Source organism: Odocoileus virginianus, chromosome 23 (genome assembly GCF_023699985.2).
Source record: "Odocoileus virginianus isolate 20LAN1187 ecotype Illinois chromosome 23, Ovbor_1.2, whole genome shotgun sequence".
NCBI classification, from domain to species: Eukaryota; Metazoa; Chordata; class Mammalia; order Artiodactyla; family Cervidae; genus Odocoileus; species Odocoileus virginianus.
Genome location: NC_069696.1, coordinates 52,169,521 through 52,187,158, shown reverse-complemented (window position 1 = coordinate 52,187,158; position 17,638 = coordinate 52,169,521). Strand labels below are relative to the sequence as shown.

The following is a 17,638-nucleotide window of genomic DNA, read 5'->3' as shown; positions in this document are numbered from 1 at the left end:
GGGGTCAGAAAGCAGGGGAGAACTTAACTTGATTAAAAGAGCCCTGTAGCTTATTTTAAACAAGTTCCTGCTGGAGGATCTCTTAAGATACAGCCAGTGTTGTGCTAGCTCAGCGGTATTACCTGCATTAGAAACAGTATTACTCACCTGCTTAACTTTAGTCAATTACAGAAAATAGCACCTCTGACTTCAGTCTAATACTTTGAATTTCATGGACGAACATAGAGCCTCTAATAGAATAAATTAACCTCTGACCACATCAAAACCAACCTCAAAAACTTGAGCATCTTCCTAAGTGGGAAAAATAGAAAAAGCTGGAGCCCGGTAAGAATGTATGTCAGCCTCAGAAAGCTCCTTCTGCCAAGAAGTCCTAGAATTGCTTCTCAAGTCCAGATGGTCAGATAATTAATAATCAACCAAGAGTTACTGAGAGTTCAACCAAGCATGGTGGAAGGACCTAACAAGTATAAGATGTGCCTAATGCCTTCAAGAAATTTGCAATTAAGTTGGGGAAATCAACCATGGGAAGGTTACAAAAAGTAATTATACACTTCTTTGTGTATCTGTTGGTCCTACCTTTACCCCATTGAAAGAGAGACTCCATGAACCTTATTCATTGCTGCACCCACAGTGAGCAGCACAAGGTATGCACTCAAAACTACATTGAGCAAAGAGAGTGAATCCCCAAATATGTGAACAGCAGCACCAGAATTTCTACTCAGTTCTGGTGGTTTAGGAGCCACAGTCTGCTTAGAAGGGAAGTAAAAATCCATATTTGCCCGGCACTACTGCATAAGATTGAGGACATGGTCAACTGCACATTGGGCTTCCCAGGCGGCTCAGCGGTAAAGAATCTGCCTGCAATGTAGGAGATGCTGGTTTGATCCCTGGGTCGGGAAGATGCCTTGGAGGAGGAATTGGCAACCCACTCCAGTATTCTTGCCTGGAAAATCCCATGGAGAGAGTAGCCTAGCCGGCCACAGTCCATGGGGTCGCAGAAGAGTCGGAAACGACTTAGCGACTAAACAACAAAGGTGCCTTAAACAGTCTCAGGTATACCGTAAGCACTCAGCAAACACTGGCAGGTAGCATTATGATCATCTCCAGTGTGATTAAGATGTGTGCTCTTGTCTGCAGGCCCCTCAGGCTCGGTGACCTCTTCATCTTTCCCTGCTCACCACCCACCCACAGGACCTACACCCAGGGCTTCTTACCCTCTCTTGGGCAAGGAGAGGTGGGCAGCCTTTGTTTATCTCATGAAGCCCTTTTGCCTGCACCCCACCTGGGCCGGAGCTTCTGAAACTTAAAAGGCCAGGCTTTGCACTTCAAAAAAGCCTCTTCTCTTCGATTTTGTTCTAACAACACTTCCTGAATTGGCAGCTTCATTGTTCAGCTTGAATGAGGAACGTGCCACAGTGTAAATAAAGAAAATACTAGGAATCCCCCTAATCCTATATACACACCCACCCACCAAATTATTAAAGTGTTACACTATTTGACTTAAGAAGTGTTTTGAATAACAATAACAAATATCTATTAAGCTATTTTTATGGCGCGAGCACTGTCTTTGGCTATAGGTCCCTTGTCTCTGATTTCCACTTCATTCCTTGGCCCTGGATTTGCATCCCTACCACTGACAGTTTGACTCTGCTCTTTCTTCCTGTTTGAATTGTTCTCCTATTTTGTTTATTTACTAACTATATCCTTCATCATTTCCAGCCCATTTGTATCACTAATCACTCTAAAACCCATAGTTCCTCTCTCAGCCAGGCACCATGAGAAATAAAAGTGAAGCAAGAGGAAAGGATCTACCAACTGCAAAGCTAACCAAGGTGATAAGGCTAATAAATGCAAGACACAATAGAGAAAATTCCACAGTCCTGTGAAATTCTGGGATAAAAATTATAATTGGTGCACAAGTGTCCAGAAGGCATAGCCAAACAACCAATTATAATCCTAAATCGACACAGGTATAGAATTGACCAAATCTTCTTCATCCTCGAAGCAGAGTTTCTATTATGAGTTTATGAACCTGTTCCAGTTACTAGGTATAAATTAGTTCAGGGGCTTTTCACTTTCAGCAAAGCTTATGTAGACACACACGAAACAGGATTTACAAAATATTTTCAGTCATGATTATTTCCACCAAAAGGCTCACCATAAAATTTCTTCTAAGGAGCGAAGCTTATTTACTAAATAGATTTAAAACATGATTTGATTTGCAAAATGGTTTTGTTTGCATGGGAGTTCAGGACAGATAGCCATTGCATTAAAATGAGGCAAACTTGTAATTACTTTACCCAATAGCCTGGAGTGCCATGAGTTCATGCTCTTCCCCAATAAGCTTAATTCATTCCAGAGAAGTCATCTGAATTTAAGTTTTGGTAGAAGGTGTTCATAAAGCATGTCCAAGAGATAATTAACTGCTCATAGTCATCAATTCAGATGCCCTTAGGGGAGTCTCGCCTCCATCTTTCCTCATTTATGACCTTATTTATGCATAGTGAGTCACTGCAAAAAAGAGAGTTTGAGCCAAAGAAACAGGAGATCTTGGCGTTTGGATTGGTTCTATCTCTAGAGCAAGGGTTATTAAAAGAGATCCTCAAATCATGGATGAGTTTTAGTGGTGTTCTCAAGCACTGGAAATTGTAAGCCAAAAGTTGTGTGTACATATGTGCTTCCTGTGAGGACAGCACCATAGCTCTGATCAGATTTTTCAGAGGGATCCATGACAGCCTTCCCAAAGCCAGTCCTTATTCCCCATGGCTGAGCGCTAGGAAGTTTCAGGAACCACCTCAATTTCTGTCACAGTCTTGTATGTCAGAGATACCTGGTTCAAAGCCAGCTGGGTGCCCAGACTCTCAGGCTTCCCAGGTGGTGCTAGTGGTAAAGAATCCGCCTGCCAATGCACGAGACACAAGAGACTCGGGTTCGATTCCTGGGTTGGGAAGATTCCCTGGAGAAGGAAATGGCAACAAACTCTAGTATTCTTGCCTGGAGAATCCCCTGGACAGCTGCAGGCTGTAGTCCACGGGCTCGCACAGAGTAGGACACGACTGAAGCAACTTCGCAGGCACACTCGCATGCACGCACCCAGACTCTCAGTTCCCCTTGTCTTCCCCTCCTTCACCCTACGTTACCCTGGCACTGACATTTGCCAATTTGGATTCTGAGAACTTGACTTCATATAGAGTTTCATAAAACATATTTTCCTTAATATAGTCAAATGACAAAACTAAAACAACTCAGCATGAGCTTGATGACTTTATTCAAGTGAAAACAACCCATGGGTTCGGGAAGTACAGTGCCCCATTAGCAGTGGCGTGCTCCTCCCAAGGGACTTTGGGTGAGGGCGAGTTTTATGGCGCGTTGGAGGAGGTGCTGTGGAAACGGCTCGATTGGCTAGGAGGTGGAGGATTTCCTTGTAAGGTGAGCAGGTCCTGTGTTCTAGGATGAGGTGAGCTCGCTAAAGCTTAGCTGGGGGATTGTGTTTGGTATTACGCTTTCTTGACAGTGAGGCGTTTACCATAAGTGCAAGCTGACTTGGGTCTTCTCTTTATTTTTTATTTTTGGCCACACCACATGGCATGTGGGAATCTTAGTTTCCCACCAGGGATCTAATCAGCATGCCCTGCATTGGAAGCATGGAGCCTTAACCATGGGACCACCAGGGAAGTCCTGACTCACACTTAGATTTGTGACATGGCCTGGGCCACTGGGGCAGCCTCCATGTGATGGGTCCCAATATACAAGTTGACTTTCTCAGTGTGGATTTTGTAGTTTATGAGCCTCAGTGCCTTGAGAAGCGGTCACCGTGTTGTCATCTTTGCAATGGTCTATTTGTTGTGAGTTGTACAAGTGTCTCCTTTCAGGGCGATCATCTAGTTTTTGCCAGGGGTATTGTGTGGGGCATGACCCTCCTGATGTCTGCTTATCCAGTGATTGTGAGATTATTTGTACCACTTTCATGGGTTTATTTTGACTATAATGCAATTTTTTTCCTGCATTAAAGTTTGAATTACTTAATGGTATACCATGTGTATACCTCTCTGTGAGCATGTCTCAATCATTAGATAGAAAATAGCTCCATAAAAAACCTAAAAATGATCAGGGGAACAGCCATATTGTAGAATAATTAATGAAGGAAAAACACCTTGTTAGGTTATGTTATGATAATGAATGTTAACTGTTGAGGTAATTGAGCCCATTGTAATGGGATTTGATGTTGTTTTAACATAAATGCCTATCAATTTGGAGAATGGAAATACAAAACTCTTTCCCATTGAAATTGATTGTAATAACATTTTGAGAAATAGCCCTACAGATTTCTTTTCAGGAACAAATTACTCTCCCATAGATTAGTGTAACACTATTTTGTTGTTCTTCTGTCTGGAAAGAATCTTTTTTCAGTATTTTCAGACCTGTGATTGTATTTACTTCCTCTAGCTTTAGGGGAATTGCAGTGTGTTTCATGACCATTCTTTTCACAGGCAAGTGATGTTTTTGTTGTCATTAACAAAAAATGTAGCTCACACTATAGACATGGTCTCAAAGGAAAGGAAAAAAGATGCAGATCAATGATTGCCTTACAGAGATTCAGGTAAGATAAGTTCCCTCTTACTGTAGAATGTCCCAATTTTTATTATCATGGACTTGAAGTGCTAAAAACACACATATAAATCTATTTGATGAGTGTGTGTGTGTGTTTTGTATGTGTTGGGATATTGAGAAGAAGCAAGACGATCGCTATTGGCCCCGCGGTACTGCAGGAAGATTTTGATAGATGCTGTTTACTGTTGTTGAAGATCTGACTCAAGCCTTCTGGAGAAAGGTCATGAATGACATCCAACAAATCACTTTTATGTTGTACCTGATGTGAAAGTCAAATGGAAATTGTTTATAAGAGTCAATCAGAGTGAAGCTCACTGGTTAGAATAACTTTCCCCAGACTTACCAGTTTACAGGCAAAATAGCCATGACCAAGAGCAGCAGAAGTCAGGAGAGAGAAGAGACCCAGGTCCGGGAGCGCTGCGGGTGAGGGCCTGGAGGAGAGAGGCTTTTTGGGGAGGCCGGCCTTCCCAGAGCCTGCACAGCGTGCGGCCCGGCCCCTCCCGCTCCTCAGCTTCAACAATGTGGACACGCAGCACAGAGGCTGCCAGCGCCGTTGGACCAAACCTGCCAGGCGCTGCCTGCCAGCTCAAGCATAAAGACCCAGGGAATTGAAGTCCGTGATTAGGAAATTGAAGACTGGCTGAAAACTTGAGATTTCCTGTGCTTAGCTGGGGGACTCGTGAGAGATTTGATTAGAATGCGCGCCGAGAGGCCGGCTCTTTTGTCTCTTCTGCTCTACTCTGGCCTGAAGTGGTGGGGTGCATTCCAGCGCCCTTATTGGATTTGTCGCCGAAGATTTAAAGCATTCAGAAGTAAAATTCCATTGATCTGAAAGGTCAGGCAGGGCAGGAGGAGGCATTACAGGTTTAATTTCCAGTTCTGGGCAACTTCCTGGAACTTTCCCTCCTTGAATCAGTACCTCATCCATAAAAATGAAGGAAATGCTTTTTTTGTGTTTTTTTTTTTAAAGGAAAAAAGAAAAGGAAAGGAAACATTCCTGAGAAACTATACAAATGATGAAAAGTAAGCATGCTAAATGCTTTCAAAAGAAGTTAATAAAATTGAATATTGTTAGTACTGTTCCAGCCTAAAGTCTGTAGAACTTACTGCTACCAATAAAAGCAAAAATAAGACAGGAAACTGTGTGCTGTAGTTAATTATGGTTAATGTGAAAATAAAGTATCTTCTAACAGAGACGAGGAAGTTGGGGCTTCACTATATAGCTTTGGAGCTATGTAATGAAATCCACGTATCTAAAAGGAAAAAATAAGAGAGGTCAAGACTAGACCAAACGTGCTCAAAAGGAGCAGCAGGAACAGTCCACTGTGGGTAACTTGGACGCTTTTGACAGGTGCGTCAGGAGGTGTGAGCGTGTTAAATGTGGCCCCCTGCCGTCTGGGAGGCCCAGTGACAACGAGATGCGCTCTTCTTCATCAGTGTGAACCCCTTCCAAGTCATCCCTTTGATGAATTCCTCCAAGTTTTTGTACTGCCAGAGTTATTTTGATTTAGTGACATTTTACGATCCATCTCCTGTGTTTTCTTCCTCCTTTGGTCTAAAGTTAGCATGGCCGGATCACTTTGATGATTCTGAACCTCAGAATCCCGAGAAAGCCCAACGGTGGCACACCCCTGCCTTTGCTAACACAGAAGAAGGCAGAGCTGAAGAGCATCTGTGATGGAAAATATTTTGAATGGCCCTGCTCTCTCTTAGCTCCCATTTCATTTTTAACATCGATTTTGTACTTCAGCCTTCCTCTCCCTTCTTTCCATTTGGTACTTTCACACCAGGATTCTTTCCAGTCATTTCCAACTAACTCAGCTCCCACATTGGTGATGGTACAGAACTCTTTGACGTTCTCACAGCTGATTTATGACAGGGACATGTATTGTCAGAATGCCAGAGAAAATTAAAAGGCAAGAAAAGAAGCTGGGTGTTACTCATGATTATGTCTCTAATGCCTGATGTTTCTGCCTAAGCTGCCCAGCACCTTGCCTGGCTCATGTTAAGTGCTAAATATGTGTTTTTCCAATGAAATAATTAAATCTATGGTGAAAGTACTAATGAGCAAAATTAATGACAGACCCCAAGATCCCAGAGTCATCTTTTAAAACCAGATGTTTCTGAATTTTAGGTGGAAAAAATATTTATACTGTGTTTGTAATTAGCACTTAGGTCAGGGATAACTACAGTCCAATCTGGGGGTCCTTTATGTTCATTTGTATTTTTTGTAGGTAATTATAAGTAATGGGAATAAGTTCCTGCCTTGATTTGGTAAGTAACATTGTCAATACTATTTAATGTTACATTTTCTTTCCTGTAAAAAAAGGTAAAGAATCCACCTGCAATGCAAGAGACCTGGTTCGATTCCTGGGTCAGGAAGATCCGCTGGAGAAGGGATAGGCTACCCACTCCACTGTTCTTTGGCTTCCCTGCTGACTCAGCTGGTAAAGAATCTGCCCACAATACGGAGACCTGCATTCAATCCCTGGGTTGGGAAGATCCCCTGGAGAAGGGAACAGCTACCCACTCCAGTATTCTGGCCTAGAGAATATCACGGACTATCCATGGGGTCACAAAGAGTCGGACATGACTGACTGACTTTCACTTTCTTTCCTGAGCATTCCTTTTCATTTTTAATAGTACTTCCATCCTGCCAGTCTCTTATACTGAAGACTTTGAAGTCATACTTCTTTTTTCTCTCCCTCATCCAATGAGTGTATGCATGTGTGCGTGCTAAGTCACTTCAGCCGTGTCCGACTCTGTGCAACCCCATAGACCGTAGCCCCCAGGCGCCTCTGTCCATGGGATTCTCCAGGCAAGAGCACTGGACTGGGTCTCCATGCTGTTGTCTAGGGGATCTTCCTGACCCAGGAGTCGAACCTGTGTCTCATGTCTCCTGCATTGGCAGGCGGGACCTTTACCGCTCGTGCCTGGGAAGTCTATATCCAATGAGTAAACACAGCCTATTGTCTCCACTTTCCAAATACCTGGACTATGACTGTCTCTCAATTCTTGGGTTCAGGCTACCACTGTCCCTTGTCTGAATGGTCGCAGTGCCTTCCTACCAGGTCTCCTACAGACTTTTCTCAGCAAAGCAGCCACAGTGATTCCTTAAGACCTTTTTAAGTCAGATTCTTTAAATTCCTCTGCTCAGAAACATTTCTGGCTCCCCATTTCACTCAGAGTAAAAGCCAGAATCCTTACAGTGACCTCACATCTGCTCTGCTTTGTCTCTTGGACTTCATCCAGGACCTCATCTAGGACCTCATCTAGGGCTTCATCCAGGACCTCATCTAGGACCTCATCCAGGACCTCATCCAGGACCTCATCTAGGACCTCATCCAGGACCTCATCCAGGACCTCATCCAGGACCTCATCCAGGACCTCATCCAGGACCTCATCTAGGACTTCATCCAGGACCTCACCCAGGACCTCATCTAGGACCTCATCTAGGACTTCATCCAGGACCTCATCCAGGACCTCATCCAGGACCTCATCCAGGACCTCATCTAGGACCTCATCCAGGACCTCATCCAGGACCTCATCTAGGACCTCATCCAGGACCTCATCCAGGACTTCATCCAGGACCTCACCCAGGACCTCACCCAGGACCTCATCTAGGACCTCATCTAGGACTTCATCCAGGACCTCATCTAGGACCTCATCTAGGACTTCATCCAGGACCTCATCTAGGACCTCATCTAGGACTTCATCCAGGACCTCATCCAGGACCTCATCCAGGACCTCATCTAGGACTTCATCCAGGACCTCACCCAGGACCTCATCTAGGGCTTCATCTAGGACCTCATCCAGGACCTCATCTAGGACCTCACCCAGGACCTCATCTAGGGCTTCATCTAGGGCTTCATCTAGGGCTTCATCTAGGACCTCATCTAGGACCTCATCCAGGACCTCATCCAGGACCTCATCTAGGACTTCAACTAGGACTTTCTTGCCGTCTCATGCTTCCTCCTGCTGACCACTCTTGTCCTCACAGGGCCACAAGTGGGGTCTTCACCCCGCTTCCCCCTTTCCTCCCATACAGAACACACTTCCCACACATATCTCCATGGCTGCTTCCCCGACCTCCTTTAGGAATTTACTCAAATGTCACCTTCTCCAAAATCCTTCACTGACCACTCTATTTTATTTTTTATTGTTGCCTTTCCTTTTTATAAATTGATTTTTATTGGATTATATTGCTTTAGAATGTTGTGTTAGATTCTGCTGTACAGCCAAGTGAATTAGTCATACACATACTTATATCTGGGCTTCCCAGGTGGCGCTAGTGGTAAAGAACCTGACTGCCAATGCAGGAGACTTAAGAGATGCTGCTTCAATCCCTGGATCAGGGAGATCCCCAGAGGAGGAAATGGCAACCCACTTCAGTATTCTTGCCTGGAGAATCCCATGGACAAAGGAGTCTGGTGGGCTACAGTCCATAGGGTTGCAAAGAGTTGGACACAACTGAAGCATCTGTGCTTGCATACATGCATTTATGTATCCAATCTTTTTTAGATTTCCTTCCCATTTAGGTCATAACAGAACATTGATTAGAGTTCCCTGTGCTATACTGTAGGTTCTAATTAGTTATCTCTTTTATACATAACAGTGTATATATGTCAGTCCCAACCTCCCAATTCACCCCACCTCACCAACTGCCTTGGCAGCCATAAGTTTGTTCTTTACATCTGTGACTCTATTTCTGCTTTGCAAGTAAGTTCATCTTAACCATTTTTTTAGATTCCATATATAAGCATATTATATAATGTTTGTTTTTCTCTTTCTGACTTACTTTACTCTGTGTGACAGTCTCTAGATCTATTCACATCTCTGCAAAGGGCACTCTTTGTTCCTTTTAATAGCTGAGTAATATTCCATTATGTATACATACCACATCTTTTTTATCCATTCCTCTATTGATGGACATTTAGGTTGCTTCCACATCCTGGCTAGTGTAAATAGTGCTGCTATGAACGCTGGGATCCATGCATTCTTTATAGTTTTCTCTGGGCATATGCCCAGGATTTCTCTATTGTATGGTAGCTCTAATTGTAGCTTTTTAAAGGAACTTCCATACTGTTGTCCATAGTGGTTGTGCCAATTTACATTCCCACCAACAGTGCGGAATGGTTCCCTTTTCTCTACACCCTCTCCAGCATTTATTGTTTGTAGATTTTTTTGATGATGGCCATTCTGACCAGTGTGAGGTAATAACTCATAGTAGTTTTAATTTGCATTTTTTTAATAGTCAGTGATGTAGAACATCTTTTCTTGTGTTTGTTGGCCATCTGTATGTATTCTTTGGAATGAGCACTCTGTTTTAAATGGTTTTCTCTTGACATTCCTATTCCTGCTTTATTTTTCTTCATATTACTTATCATCATGTGATGTTCTTATAGTTTACTTGTTTGTCATTAACTCTGGGTCCCACCAGCATAAGGTGAACTCATTAAGACTTAAAGTCTTCATCTGCTCTGTTCCTTGCTCTGTCCTTGGAACTCAGAGAGCTGGTTCAGTAAATATTTGCTGAATGAATAAGGGAACACTTTCCTATTGTTTGCACTCAAGTTCCAATGCTTATCTCGGTTAATGCAGCTTTTAGCAAACCAAGTAGACTGATTTGTTCTATGACAGAACTTAATAATATGATTTAATACATATTTGAAAGTAGATGACAGAAATTCCGCCAGACCTGTACTCCTCAAATGAACGTAGCTTTGTATGTAATTACTTTAAGCTTCATGGGAATGAAACTTATTGATCTAGAATTGCATGCTGCTTTATCAAATTGCCTTTGAAATTATTGGTACTCCATTACCTCTGTAAGCCTAGCTATTCAGATTCATCATACTTAGAAGTCTAGAGGGACAGTCATGTTGCCTGGCTATCAGGGAGAAAAAGATACAAGAGGTTAGCAAATAGGTGGAAAATATGGTTATGGTCATATACATAGGTGGAGGAAACCAGTTATAGTTGATTACTTGTTATATATAGGGGACATTGCAATGTTTGAAAATTATTACACTATGTAAATCCTGGAAAATATTAGGTAAATCATCATGTCAAAGGTGAAATGATTATGAAAAGCATGGCACAATCTTTTCTGAACATTTATTGGCCTTGCTTAAGAACTAGAGAAAACTGTAAGAATATTTGTCACAAACAATAGTAACCAAAGAAAACAGATCCCTTAAAGAGATGACTGCTCTTGAAATCCCATTAAAGTACCAGCTGCATTCCAGAGTCCATTAATAAACCTAATTAATGGCATCCTATTTTGGTATTAATGAGACAACTCTTTGACATAGTCTTTGGCTTTGTAACAGTAAAATATACAAAGAACAGTAAGATGTAGAAAATAAAAATAGATAATTCTTGGCTCTGTTACTCAGCCCATGAAACTTTGAAGCCACTAGAGTTTTCTCGCTGAGAATGCCTTAGTAGAATTAATTGCTCATGTGAACTTATTTCCTTTTACCTTTAAATTATTGTATAAATACATCGATATATTTATGTTTATGTGGGTGTTGAAATATAATCAAAGATGATAAATCTGGAAAAATGCTTTATTTGGAATAGAGGTATTATTAGGTGACCTTCTAAGTTCGGCTCAGTCAGAAGTATTTTTATCTTATTTAACCCATTATAGTTATTCAGATACACAGTATTTTTAGAAGTCCTGTTTAATTTCTTTTATTAAACACTAATTTAAAGGGCTTATATCATGGCAGTCTAGTATGTCCTCTCTTATTTAAAATAATGCTAAATTTACTGGTTATAAAATATGATAAAAAATCTATAGTGAAAAGAAGTATTAGAAAAATGCTTTTTTTTCCCCCACTTCCCTAAAATTTTCTAAGTTTTCCATTCATCACCAACTAATACCTGGTCATGTTTATATCTGCCCATAATATTTTGCAGCCTAGGATACAGTGGTTGTTAGACATTTGTGCCTACCATCTAAATTATTAAATTTATGTCAGAAAATGTGTGGCAGCAATGGTGCTGTGCATAGAAAAGGCTGTCAACTTTGTTGACTATCCTTGCAAACCCTGAGAGAGAGCGTCACATTCAGTATTAAAGAAGGAGTGAAAGGTGTGCTATTGAATGTGTATCAAATTATGTAGCATTTTGAAGCCCACTGAATTTTCATCAATCTGTTTTTATTTCCTTATAATGATTTTTATAAACATTGTAAAGCTTGTGTCTTTGCAGGGGCAATTTCTCTCTTTACAAAACAAAAATAGTTTTTAGGAGGTTGTTCTTACGCTGAAACAAATGGACACCAAACAGTTGGGGTTCTAACTCCATCTTTGATACTTTGTAGTTGTGTGATGTTGGGCAAGTAAATTAATTTCTCTTTGCAATAGTTGCTTCATCTGTAAAATGGGGATATTAATTGCATCTTCCTTCAAGTCTTGATATAAAGATAAAATAAACAAATATGTAACATGGTTAGAACAATGTCTGAAATATAGTAGATTCTATTAAATGATTGAATGTATGAATGGACTTTGGAATCAAACAAATCAGAGTTTGAATCTTTGTTCTTCTAATTATTAGGCATATGAGCAGATATACAGCCTGTCTCAGTTTAGATTTCTTTGTATGAAAAGTCAGGGAAATAATTTCTGTCTTCTAGGATTGTTGGATAACATCAAATGACATTATATTTTTCACTATTAGAGTGAAAACTCTATACATTTGATTCTCTGCACTGTTGGGAAAATATGGGGAAAGGGTTGATACTCCATTAGCAGAAGTATAAACTGGTGCAACTGTTTTGAAGGACAGTTGGCAATATCTGTTATCCGTTTAAATGTACCTGTTTTTGTCCAGCAATTTTACTTCTAGAAGTTTATGTTGTTGATAAGTAAAAATACCTATGTGAGGATCCTTATTGTACCATGTTTGTAATAGTGAATGACTAGAAACAACTTAGACATCTATCAATTGGGAACTAGTCAAATGATAATAAATTTATATAATAGAATTATATGTAGCCATGAAAAGGAATGAGATAGATACACAGTTATAGAAAGATATCCAATATGTATTATTATATTAAATAGCTGGTTGAGCTAGTTGAAGAATAGTATGTATAGGTATCATGTAGAGACACATGCATATATATGTATACATACATACATATAATAAGTATATATAAACACAAAAAAATATGTAGGATCTTGTATGTAACCAGCTTGATATACTCCACTAATTTGGTATGCAGATGAACACATCTGCCTTATTTGTCCCAGTAACTGCTCAAGTGTCCACCTGCCCCAATGAATTGTCCAAGAATTCCAGGGTTTATGCAAGTTCAAAATGTGCGTGTCATTCCAGCTCTCAACACCAGGGGGAGCCAGCACAGCAGCGTCTGTCCAGTCCTCGCTAGGCCTGGCTTTTCCTTTCCAGGCTAAGCTGTCCTGGCCGGTCCTAGTGCCAGATGCCAGGTCATGCTTCTTCATGGCTGTTGCAATGCCTCACTCTTCCAGAATCCTTGAGGCTGTGATGGGTCATGTTTGTGCTGTGGAAGAATAGCTGTCTTAGCTTGCACAGTCCTTATTCTCTAAATCACAGGCCTAGTCTCAGCTGCATTTTCAACAGGAGCCCTTCAATGGAAGCCCACGGACTCAATGATGAACTGATGTCCTCTTGCCCTCCTGGTGAGGACTCTGTGTCTTTCCCTGGTGGAACCACCCAACCAGCCCTTCAACCAGTTTCCCTAACTTTGGGCACAGGTTGAACTTCCTCTTTCCTAGAAGACAAAGGGGACGGTGGTTCTTTCTCAAATTCATCCAGCTCCTCTCCAAACTCTGCATATCAAGGACAAGAGTGGCTTTTGATAAAGCAAGCATGTTTGTATTGTCCCTTCCTCTCCCATCCCAGGACATTGGGTATCTGCTGGCCTCGTGTTTGCGTAACTACAAACAGCTGCTTTTTCATTGCAGAATGAAGACATCCCCTTCAAGGTGAATTGCTGGATCTGCCCATTCAAACAGGTAATACTTTGGAGGAAATGGGTGCTCATCCCTGACTTACTTGGCATCCCACTTGTCTGAATATTTGTATTTCTAAAGCATGCAACTTTTTGTTTATTTATTTGCTTGTTGATAATGCATAAGGGTCTAGAAAGTCCCTGGAGGAACTGTTATGAATGCTACTTGTCTATGAGAAGTAAGAATGGTTGTTAGGAAGAAGACTTTTATTTTTTACCTTATACCTTACTTTTTGCTAGGATTTTTTTAAAGTGCATTTTTTTATACATATAAAAGATGATTTTGAAAATGAGTAATTGTATTTCCCAGCCTATGACAAATATTAAAACATGATTGTTTTCTTTTCTCTACCTGTCACTAGCATTTTTCTGACCCCATTATCTGGACAGGAGAAGATGGTCAAATCTGTCACGTCTAATATTCATGAAAGTGTTTGACCTTAGTCAAAATATGAGATAAGAGTCAGAAAAGGCTTCAACTGTTTTAAGGTGGGCCAGTGTATGTGAGTAGTCTTTAGCATAATCTTTGCTCATAAGGCTGCCATATACAGTTTATAGGATGTGCACTAAATAAGATGTGTATGTCTAAGGGATATGTTCATATAATAGACATAGTAAATTGGTATATTTATCACTATCATTGCCTGGAAGACACAAAAAGTGTCCTGTTCAAGTAAAGTTGTTATGACAGTCTTATAGCAGCTGAAAGTAAAGCACATGGGCACTGCAGAGCAAACGGCAGCAGGCCCCTGCCGGAATTGATCATTTCCAACAGTAATGGCTGTTCTCTGGTCTTCTCTGACTTCCATTCACCTCTGTAGTTGCGCTGTCATGTGCCACCGTAAGCCTTTCCTGTAGGAGGAGAGAAAAACAAATGATAGCATACACTTTCCTCTTCTCTGAACCTTCCTCTCAAACAAAGTATCATCACAATCAGTGGCCGATTTCATTGTCATTTTCTGTGAACCATGATGGAGGCGTTCCTGTGGGCCTTGCTTGCATTGGAGTGCTCTTAAGAAGGATGTGACTGAGTTTAAACTAGATGAAATTTTCGTAATTTCATTACAAAATTCAGAAAATTCTCTATCTTCAAATTGTTATGGACTTTTAATGACAAGGAAACCAAATAGGGTTAAGAGCATTTGCTTGAGTTTATTTATTTATTTATTTGGTGTATTTACCAAAACATAGAAACTGTTTTTAGGGTACTGCCTGGAACTTTCCAAAGATTAATTTTTAATATATTGGTGCCTATTAATATTTATATGTGTTATTTAACTTTATGCTTAATTTATTTATAATATGATCATTGATAGCTGTTTTTATATCCTCAGTGTGTAAACTGTTGTACTCAGACTCTAAAAAATCAAGTGCTACACAAATACTAAAAGTTTATGCATTAAAAGGAATACAGTTCCAGGAGTCTGCCTGTGCAACTCCATTGGCCTTATCCAGGTATAAAAAATAAATCATCTGATAACAATGCCTCTGAATAGGGTGTTAAATAGATAAAAGGTTCTATCAGTTAGGACTGTTTCAATTGTAAGGCTGAAAAACTCACATTGAATTGGCTTAAGCCCAAAGAGAATTTATTGCTCCTACAACAGAAATGTTCAGAAGTAGGGAAGGCTTCAGGACTGGCTTGATCCAAGGGCTCAAACAATGTCATAAAGACCTAATCTTTCCCCAAGTAAGTTTTTATTCTTGGGTTTCTTTTATGCCAGAAAAAAAACTGTTTAAAGCTTTAAACATGAACTTATCCAGTTTCAAGGCCAGCAAAAAAGAGCATGCTCATCCCTTAGACTCTGCATCTAATATTGATCATGGACCCATTCTTGAGCCAATTGCTGTAGCTGGAAAACATAATCTTCTGTTTTTCTAGAAGTGAATCACATGCCCACTTTGGAGTCACGTGTGGAATCAGCTCTACCCCATAATCTAAGGTTGGAGGAAGGGCTGGCTCCTCAGAGAAATGTTAGGATGCAGGTAGCAGAAGAAAAGGTACTGGGATGCAAAAAGAAAAGTACAGTAAGGTAGAAGTATCTAACCAAAAGAGAGTGGATAGTCCAGATTTCCAGGTGAACATTCCTATCTAAGGTGTAAAATAAAAAACAGCAATCTAAGCTATTGGGAATGTGTGATGATGATAGTATTATGTCCTTCTGCTCTTTATTGATTCATTAGATTCATTTAAATCTTGGTGACTTTTTGTTTAAGTCTGATGGAAAACACTTGTGACATTTTGTTTTTGAAGTGATTTCCTTTTTAACTTCTTTTTTAATGTTAACAATTGCATCTCTCCCCACACCTCCCATCTTATGTCTTTGTAGAAAACTTGGGAAAATCCCATGAGAAATGAACAAAAATCACTGACACTTATCAGCTTAAGATTTTCACTATTAGCATCTTGACATATTTCCTTTTTTCTATTGTTTTACTTTGCATCAAAAATTATAGGAGTGATTTAGAAAGATCAATGAAATAGTGGCAGTTCTGGGCTAAGAGCTTGGTATCTAAAGATTCAGATACAAATGTTTCAAGAGGTTTTAATGTATAAAATCAAATCTCAAAAGACAACTGCATTTTCTGTTGCTGTATTCTATGCTGCAGGCAAGACATTATTCTTTCTTGGGGTCTGAAAGGTTATTTCAGTGATATTGGCTTAAATCAAAGAGTCAGGTCAGTCTGTCATGTGTCCCTGAGTTTTGCAATCAGCAGGATTTACAATGTTATTAATCACACTTTTATGTCATTTTATCAGCGGTAGAGGTCCTGGACAGAACTCCTGTGAGAATAGAGAGTGTGTCGTACATTTTTAATACACTTGATATTAGGTCTTCCATAGAGCTCCTCTCTATTCATATTGGTATATTTGTATATTAAATCATTTTTAGAATAACATGAAAGCAAAGCAAAGGAAGGTTGCTGCTCTTACTTCCCCGAATGCTCTTTCCCCTTCTGCAAATGGAGATTGTGTTTAATAAAAAGTTACCTAAAAGCAGGTCTCTGGGTGCATTAGCCGGGGGCCCTCCGGGCCCAGTTTCTCCTGTACTGGTGAAGGCCATGGCTCCTTTCTGTTACTGAAAAGGATGCAAGTTCCCACAACCACGTGCAAAGTAGATAGCCAGCGGGAAGCTGCCGGACAGAACGGAGCTCAGCCTGGTGGTCCGTGATGACCTGGGGGAGGGAGGCTTGAGAAGGAGGGTGTATATGTATGTATTTATAGAATATGGCTGATTCATATTGTTGCACAGAGGAAACTAACACAACATTGGGAAGCAATTATTCTCCAATTAAAATTTTTTTAAAAAGCATACAGCTTCCCATGTTCCTTTCACAAAATCCTGTATTAATGTCCTATGGGTCAGACATTCACTTTTGAATTCTTGTTTTTAGTGTTTGGTGACCACTTAAATAAAAGCCATAAATGATGAATATTCAGATTCAGCTATGGCAGATTTCTGTGGTTGCTATTTGTGCCCAGAATGACTCAACCTTCTTCTTGCCCCTGATTTATAAGACAACCTACTCAAGTGCTGTGCATGGCTGTTCAGTTGCTCCGTCGTGTCTGACTGTTTGTGATCCCATGAACTGGAGGGCGCCAGGCTGCTCTGGTCATGGGATTTTCCATGCAAGAATACTGGGGTGGGTTGCTATTTCCTTCTCCAGGGGATCTTCCTGACCCAGGGATTGATCCTGTGTCTCCTGCATAGACAGGAGGATTTTTTACCACCAAGCCATCTGGGAAGCCCCATTCAAATGTTACTTCACTCTGATTTGTTGTTCAAGTCTCCAGCAATTTCACCTGATGCTACTGAATGTTAAGTTGGAAGAATCCTGTAAAGGCATCCAATCTTGAAAGTTTTAGGCTGTTGGCATTCACTCTCTCCCCTCTTTAGACTTCTCATCACCCACTTGGCTAATCTATAATGTTCAAAGTCATCTGACATTTCTTTCATCTCCTCTAGCAGCTCTTCACCAACCCTAAACCAGGTGGTGGAAGTGAAGTGAAGTCACTTA

At 40.6% G+C, this 17,638-nt stretch overlaps 1 long non-coding RNA gene across 1 annotated transcript in view; it reads left to right on the top strand.

The window, feature by feature from the left end:
* LOC139030701 (uncharacterized) overlaps window positions 1-13,686 on the top strand; it is a 168,161-nt gene extending 154,475 nt beyond the window's left edge. The window contains exon 3 of the long non-coding RNA XR_011483110.1: window positions 13,572-13,686. This is a non-coding gene — a long non-coding RNA (uncharacterized lncRNA). The remainder of the gene's footprint in view (window positions 1-13,571) is intronic.
* The last annotated feature ends 3,952 nt before the right edge of the window (window positions 13,687-17,638 follow it).